The sequence below is a fragment of the Coregonus lavaretus genome, assembly GCF_964263955.1.
Source record: "Coregonus lavaretus genome assembly, chromosome: 24".
In the NCBI taxonomy this organism is placed as follows: Eukaryota; Metazoa; Chordata; class Actinopteri; order Salmoniformes; family Salmonidae; genus Coregonus; species Coregonus lavaretus.
This window is the reverse complement of record NC_140011.1, coordinates 40,318,583-40,324,705: the sequence shown is the minus strand read 5'-3', so window position 1 is coordinate 40,324,705 and position 6,123 is coordinate 40,318,583. Positions and strand designations below refer to the sequence as shown.

The 6,123-nt window shown below is 41.2% G+C and overlaps 1 long non-coding RNA gene across 6 annotated transcripts; it reads right to left on the bottom strand.

Moving 5' to 3' along the window:
- Positions 1–369: 369 nt before the first annotated feature.
- LOC311100043 lies at positions 370–4,316 on the bottom strand. Of its 6 annotated transcripts, none has more exons than XR_014609784.1 (11): positions 4,052–4,316; positions 3,704–3,756; positions 3,354–3,398; positions 3,073–3,114; positions 2,487–2,535; positions 2,179–2,226; positions 1,888–1,936; positions 1,626–1,667; positions 1,329–1,378; positions 1,052–1,109; positions 370–852 (listed from the first exon to the last, which is right to left on the bottom strand). It is a non-coding gene; the product is annotated as an uncharacterized lncRNA (long non-coding RNA). The 6 variants fall into 6 exon arrangements; XR_014609785.1 differs by having other exon boundaries at positions 2,491–2,535; positions 4,052–4,315; XR_014609787.1 differs by having other exon boundaries at positions 2,179–2,223; positions 2,491–2,535; positions 4,052–4,312.
- Between the last annotated feature and the right edge of the window lie 1,807 nt (positions 4,317–6,123).

The following is a 6,123-nucleotide window of genomic DNA, read 5'->3' as shown; positions in this document are numbered from 1 at the left end:
CTCATTATTCTGTTGCCCTTTTTTTTTTTTTTTACTGGTTTATTTAGTAACTATTTTGAATTATGAAAACTGCATTGTTGGTTAAGGGCTTGTAAGTAAGCATTTCACAGTAAGGTCGATACCATTGTAGTCGGCGCATGTTCACCATCCAAAATACAATTAACTTCACCATGCTTTAGGGATACTCAATGGTAGATTTTTGCCTATCTACCAATAAGTGCCGTTTGCAAGGCATTGGAGAACCTTCATAGTCTGTTGGAAATTCACTGCCTGACCTCACAGATAATTCTGTGTGGGGTAGAGATGAGGTAGTCATGCAAAAAAATAAATGTTAAACACTATCATTGCACACAGAGTCCATGCAAGATGTGAATTTGTAAGCAAATTTATTCCAGAACGTATAGGCTCCCATAACAAAAGGTGTTGAACACATATGCAAAGCTTCGCGTAAGAAAATTATCCACTGACATTATGGTGTAGGCCAGTGTTAAACTCAATTTAATCCATTTGAAAGTCAAGCTGTAATACAAAATGTGGAGAAAGTCAAAAGGATTTGAATACACTGAAGGCACATACAGAGTTAAATCTATTTAAATGTATTGAAGTTTATAAGCGTTACCACCGTGTATAACAGTAACCCGTTTTAAATTATCCCACCCAGGGGGTGGGGGCCAATAACCGACACTTTTGATATGTTCAGAAAACAAAATATCACCACTAAACAATCTGACAGTAATTCCAGTTCATCATTCACACCAATAAATCAGGGAGAAGAACTCATAAAGGGATAGAATAGGGTTCCTTGTAGATTCTGGAAGGGTAGGTGAGGGCTGAGAATCAGACGAGGAAGACCTGAAATAAAATAATTGCCATTAACTGAATGAAAACAGGAAGTTATCAAATGGTGAGGCATGTTCTAATGTCTCAGAAAACCGAATGTCACCACTACACAATCTGCCGGTAATTCCAGCTATTTCAGTTTAGGATTCGTCATAGCATAAATGGTAAGTAATCCTTTAATCCAGCTTGTTGCCATGGTGAACAGCCTTACCCCAGTTTACATGTCTAGTTCGGAGACTTGCAGGATGTCATTCAAAGAGGTACACTACCTGAAAAGTAGAGAACAATATTTATGGTGCAAAAATGTACAATATTCATATAAGCGCGTGACAAGTCATTGCCAGCCATGTTCAGAAAACCAAATATCACCACTGTACAATCTGACGGTAATTCCAGCTATTTTCAGTTTAGTATTCATCACAACCAGACTAGACAGCTACCCAGAGAATGGGACAGGTGAGGTTTAGATTGGAGTGGGAGAGTCCTACCTTGCCAAGTGAAGTCTCCTTCCCATTAACTCATTGGGGCAGCTTCACACCTGTTAAATATCACAGAGGTTATGAGAATTTGAATACAAATCAACTAAGCGGAATAGTTTTTTTTTTTAAAGTAGGAAAGTAACCAAAATAGGTAGTGAAGTAACTGCCTGTCATGTTCAGAAAACCGAATATCACCACTGTACAATCTGACGGTAATTCCAGCTATTTTCAGTTTAAGATTCATCACAACCAGACTAGACAGCTACCCAGAGAATGGGACAGGTGGGGTGTAGTAATGTCATGTACCTTTTCAGATTAGGTCTCCACATCCTTGGTTCAGTTCCACACCTGTTCAAAACCATTAGAATAGGAACACAATCAACTGCAGTTCATAATGAACAGGAAACTAACTACAGTAGGAATTGAAAGACACTGCTTGTCATGTTCAGAAAACCGAATATCACCACTGTACAATCTGACGGTAATTCCAGCTATTTTCAGTTTAGGATTCATCACAACCAGACAGTGGAACAGGTGAGGTGTAGACTGGAGTGGGTGTCAGTCTTACCTTGCCAGATGAGTCGCCATGTAATCAACTCATTGATGAAGCGTCACACCTGTTAAAATGTCAGGGGTTATGAAAATATGAATACAATCAACTACTCATTTGCAGTTCTTAAAGTGTGGGAAGGTAACTACATAAGAGTTGAAAGTCACTGCCTGTCGTGTTCAGAAAACCGAATATCACCACTGTACAATCTGACGGTAATTCCAGCTATTTTCAGTTTAGGATTCATCACAACCAGACAGTTACCCAGAGTGAAAGTCTCAAAGGCTGGAGTGGGTGTTGTAGTCTTACCTTTCGAGGTGAAGTCTCCTCACCATCAAGTCATTTGGGCGGAGTCTACTGTTTGAAACAATCATAGGGGTTATAAGAATCTATATAAAATGCAATAACCGCCACTGTGTTCAGGAGACCATCTAAACAGCTTTGTTCCTCAGAAGTAGTTGAAATAAACTCATCAGTTGTCGCATCAAACTCTTCCTATTCAAGCTTTCATCACTGACAGAGCTGTGTATAGTGAATCTTACTAAATGTGCCATTGAATACCCAACTACACATTACTAGTCAGGCCTAATTAGGGTTTAAAAAAAAGTTGTATTTACTTGCCGTGTGTATGGCTTCAGTTCGCCCAGAGGGAGTAGTCTCCCAAATCTAGAACAAAAACATACAATTTCATCAAGGCATGATTGACAGGACTAGCATTTCAAACATAGTGCTAGCTAACTTAAGAGGGCAATGCATCTATTGGGGTGGTAGCTCGCTGGTTCTCTGTGTTTGTGGATCAGATGGCTAGATAGCAAGCTAGCTAACCATTTAGGAATCTTCGTCAGTTTCGCATTGGACGGCACTTCCTATATCATCACATCCACAAACTGTCAAAATCAACCATTTGTTACTAGAATGCATTAGCTGCCAACTATGTAACATCTTCACCAAGGCACTAGCATGGTTTAAATTCCTCCAATATCACCACTTTACAATTAACAGTAATTCCAGCTCAGCTACTTTCATTTTAGTAATTTAGCAGACGCGCTTATCCAGAGCGACTTAGTTACTGAGTGCACACATTCTTCATACTGGCCCCCCGTGGGAATCAAACCCACAACCCTGGCGTTGCAAGCCCCATGCTCTACCAACTAGACCGCTAAACAGAGAATGTGACAGCTGTGGTCTGGTAATGTCATGTACCTTTTCAGATTATGTCTCCACATCCTTGGTTCGGTTCCACACCTGTTCAAAACCACCATAAAGCAACTTTAGAAAAGGAACACAAGAAACTACAGTTCATAAGGAACAGGAACGTGACTACAGTAGAAAATAAATCACTGCCTGTCATGTTCAGAAAACCGAATATCACCACTGCACAATCTGACGGTAATTCCAGCTATTTCAGTTTAGGATTCATCACAACCAGACTGTCACCCAGAGTCATAGCGTCTCAAAGGCTGGAGTGGGTGCGGTAGTCTTACCTTTTGAGGTGAAGTCTCCTCGCCATCAAGTAATTCAGGCAGCATCTGTTTGAAACAATCATAGGTTTTAAGAGAATATTTAAAGCAATAACCTAAGCTGTATTCAGGAGAAAATCTAAAACAGCTTTGTGCTCAAAAGCAATTGAAAGTAGTTTAGCCATTAAGCTCTTCCTATGTCAAGCTTTCATCACTGAAAGAGCTGTGGTAATAGATAGTGACTATTTAAATATTTGATCTGACTAGACAACAATTAGCTGAAATTAAAAAAATATATATTCAACCGTGCCAATGAATAGCCAACGCGACAATAGTAAGGCCTAGCTGGCGAGTAAAATGCCAGTTGAATTTACCTGCCATGTGCTGCTCCAGTTCAGTCCACACAGGCCAGGTCCAGACAGAATAGCTAGAACAAAAGTATAAAAAAAAGTGCAAATGCATTAGGACTAGCATTTTAAATAGTGTTAGTAAAATGAAGGCACTGCATCTGTTGGGGTGATAACTGGCTGGTTTTCCGTGTTCGTGGATCAGATGGCTAACTAGCAAGCTAGCTAACAGTTTAGGAATCCTCGTCAGTTTCGCATCGGACGGCACTTCCTATATCGGTATCATCACATCCACAAACTATCAAAATAAACCACTTCTTAACTAGAACGTATTAGCAGCTAACTAGTTAACATCCTCTCCTAGTATAGACTCACCCTGGCATGGTTTAAAAATGTTCCGAGTTCCCCACGTGCATGGTTCTGCAAGACCCCATGCTCCATAACTATCAAGCTAGCTACTGTTAGCTACTTAACAAATAACTAGGGCAGGAGCATGGCAAGACTCATGTGGCAGCACTGCACCAATAACTTCATACTAAATAAGCATTTCTAACATATCACTTCGATAATGCGGCGGATGTTCTGCTTCTGCAAGTAGACCACAGGACTCTTCTGTGAGGCGAGCGCGAGAAAGAGAGAGAATGAAAGTCGCCAGTCAAGTATTTATAGTGCACCGGTGACGTAAACCACAAACGCAGTCGGCTGAAGTTTACGTAAGGCACAACGCTGATGGGACGTCATCCAATGTGTGTGTGTTCCCTTCCTAACCAATCACTGCACACTTTACATTTTATTCAAACTACTCTAGAGTGAAGCAGAGAGAAACATTGGCTAAACTTTCATCATATCAGCTGTCCCAAATATTATGTCAGTCTTTTATTTGGGTAAAATGAAAGCATCCAACATAAAACGTGTTTTTAGTTTTTCATGGAAATATTGTACTTTTATTTGTTGTTGATATAGGCTATTAAGGTAATATGACTTTTGTTTTTTCAAGTTCAGAGCTTGCATACTTAAAATGTTTCACACAAGAGCTAGTGCGCACAAGACAGCTCGCCCACTCCTAGCTCTGGACCAGGGCGTAGTGCGTGTTCCTAAATCATGGAAGAACGCGCACTACGCCCTGGACTAGAGCTAACCCACTCCTTGGCAGCCTACTGGAGAGGGTTGAGCTAAAACGGAGGTCCATAATTTGAGTCATCTGTTTCCACTGCTGAGTTCGCAGCTCTGGTCTGCTGCTCACTGGTTGTCTTCGGGTGGATGTAGGGAGCCATAGGAGACTTTCTATTAGTGAAAAGTACATAATATGAGTTTAGAAGAATAGATAGTGTTCTACCGCAACCCATTGACGAATTGGAGTTTACTTTTCGCACTTTCAGTGCACTTGCAAGGTAAAGTATTATTCTTTATGATTATATGATTTTCTATCATGCCAATGTAGGGGTAGCCTATCTTCATGACAACACTATAATTTGAGTTTTGTTTATTTTCACCAATTCTACATGTTGCTTGGTTTTTAGCTGTGCAACAGATGGTCTGTAATCATGTTTTAGGAGACTTTGATCCCATGCCTTCCTGCATAAGCTTTCCTTTTCATCGCTCCTTCCACTCATAATCTTAGATGTGTAGACTTAATACTATAATGTGTAAAAGCCTAGAATGGCAACATCTTCAGTCCTTTGATCTGGCTGTAAGTGATCATAAAGTGGTCTCCCGAGTGGTCTAAGGCACTCCATTGCAGTGCTAGCTGTGCCACTAGAGATCCTGGTTCGAATCCAGGCTCTGTCGTAGCCGGCCGCGACCGGGAGACCCATGGGGCGGCGCACAATTGGTCCAGGGTAGGGGAGGGAATGGCCGGCAGGGATGTAGCTCGGTTGGTAGAGCATGGCGTTTGCAACGCCAGGGTTGTGGGTTCGATTCCCACTGGGGGCCAGTATAAAAAATTAATAATGTATGCACTAACTGTAAGTCGCTCTGGATAAGAGCGTCTGCTAAATGACAAAAAAATCAAAAATAAAGTCATGGAGACAAATAATGCCATGTAAGAGTCTCTACTTCCTTCCCCTTAGCAGGGCTTGTATTTGGTTGCTATAGTTGCCAGGTGAATGGACAAGGCTGTTGCCACAGTGACACTGTATACTCTTCCACCCAGACAAAGCAAATCAGATGGTCGATATACACCATGCAGGCTGTTTCTTAGTTTACTCTGACCTGCAGACAGCTGCCAGTGGTCTTTTGCATTGAGGCGTCACCTAGGAGATTCAGTGGACACTTTTTCTGTGGGTGTCAGACTATAGACTAGGCTACACATCAGGTTACACTAATGGACAGTTATTCCTTCTCTTTCAGCTGTTTGAAGTTGAAGCCTTTCCCTGGAGAAGCCCCTATTCACTCTACTCTACATCTGTATGTGAGAGAGAGAGATAGTGTTTCTGTGTATTTGTCCT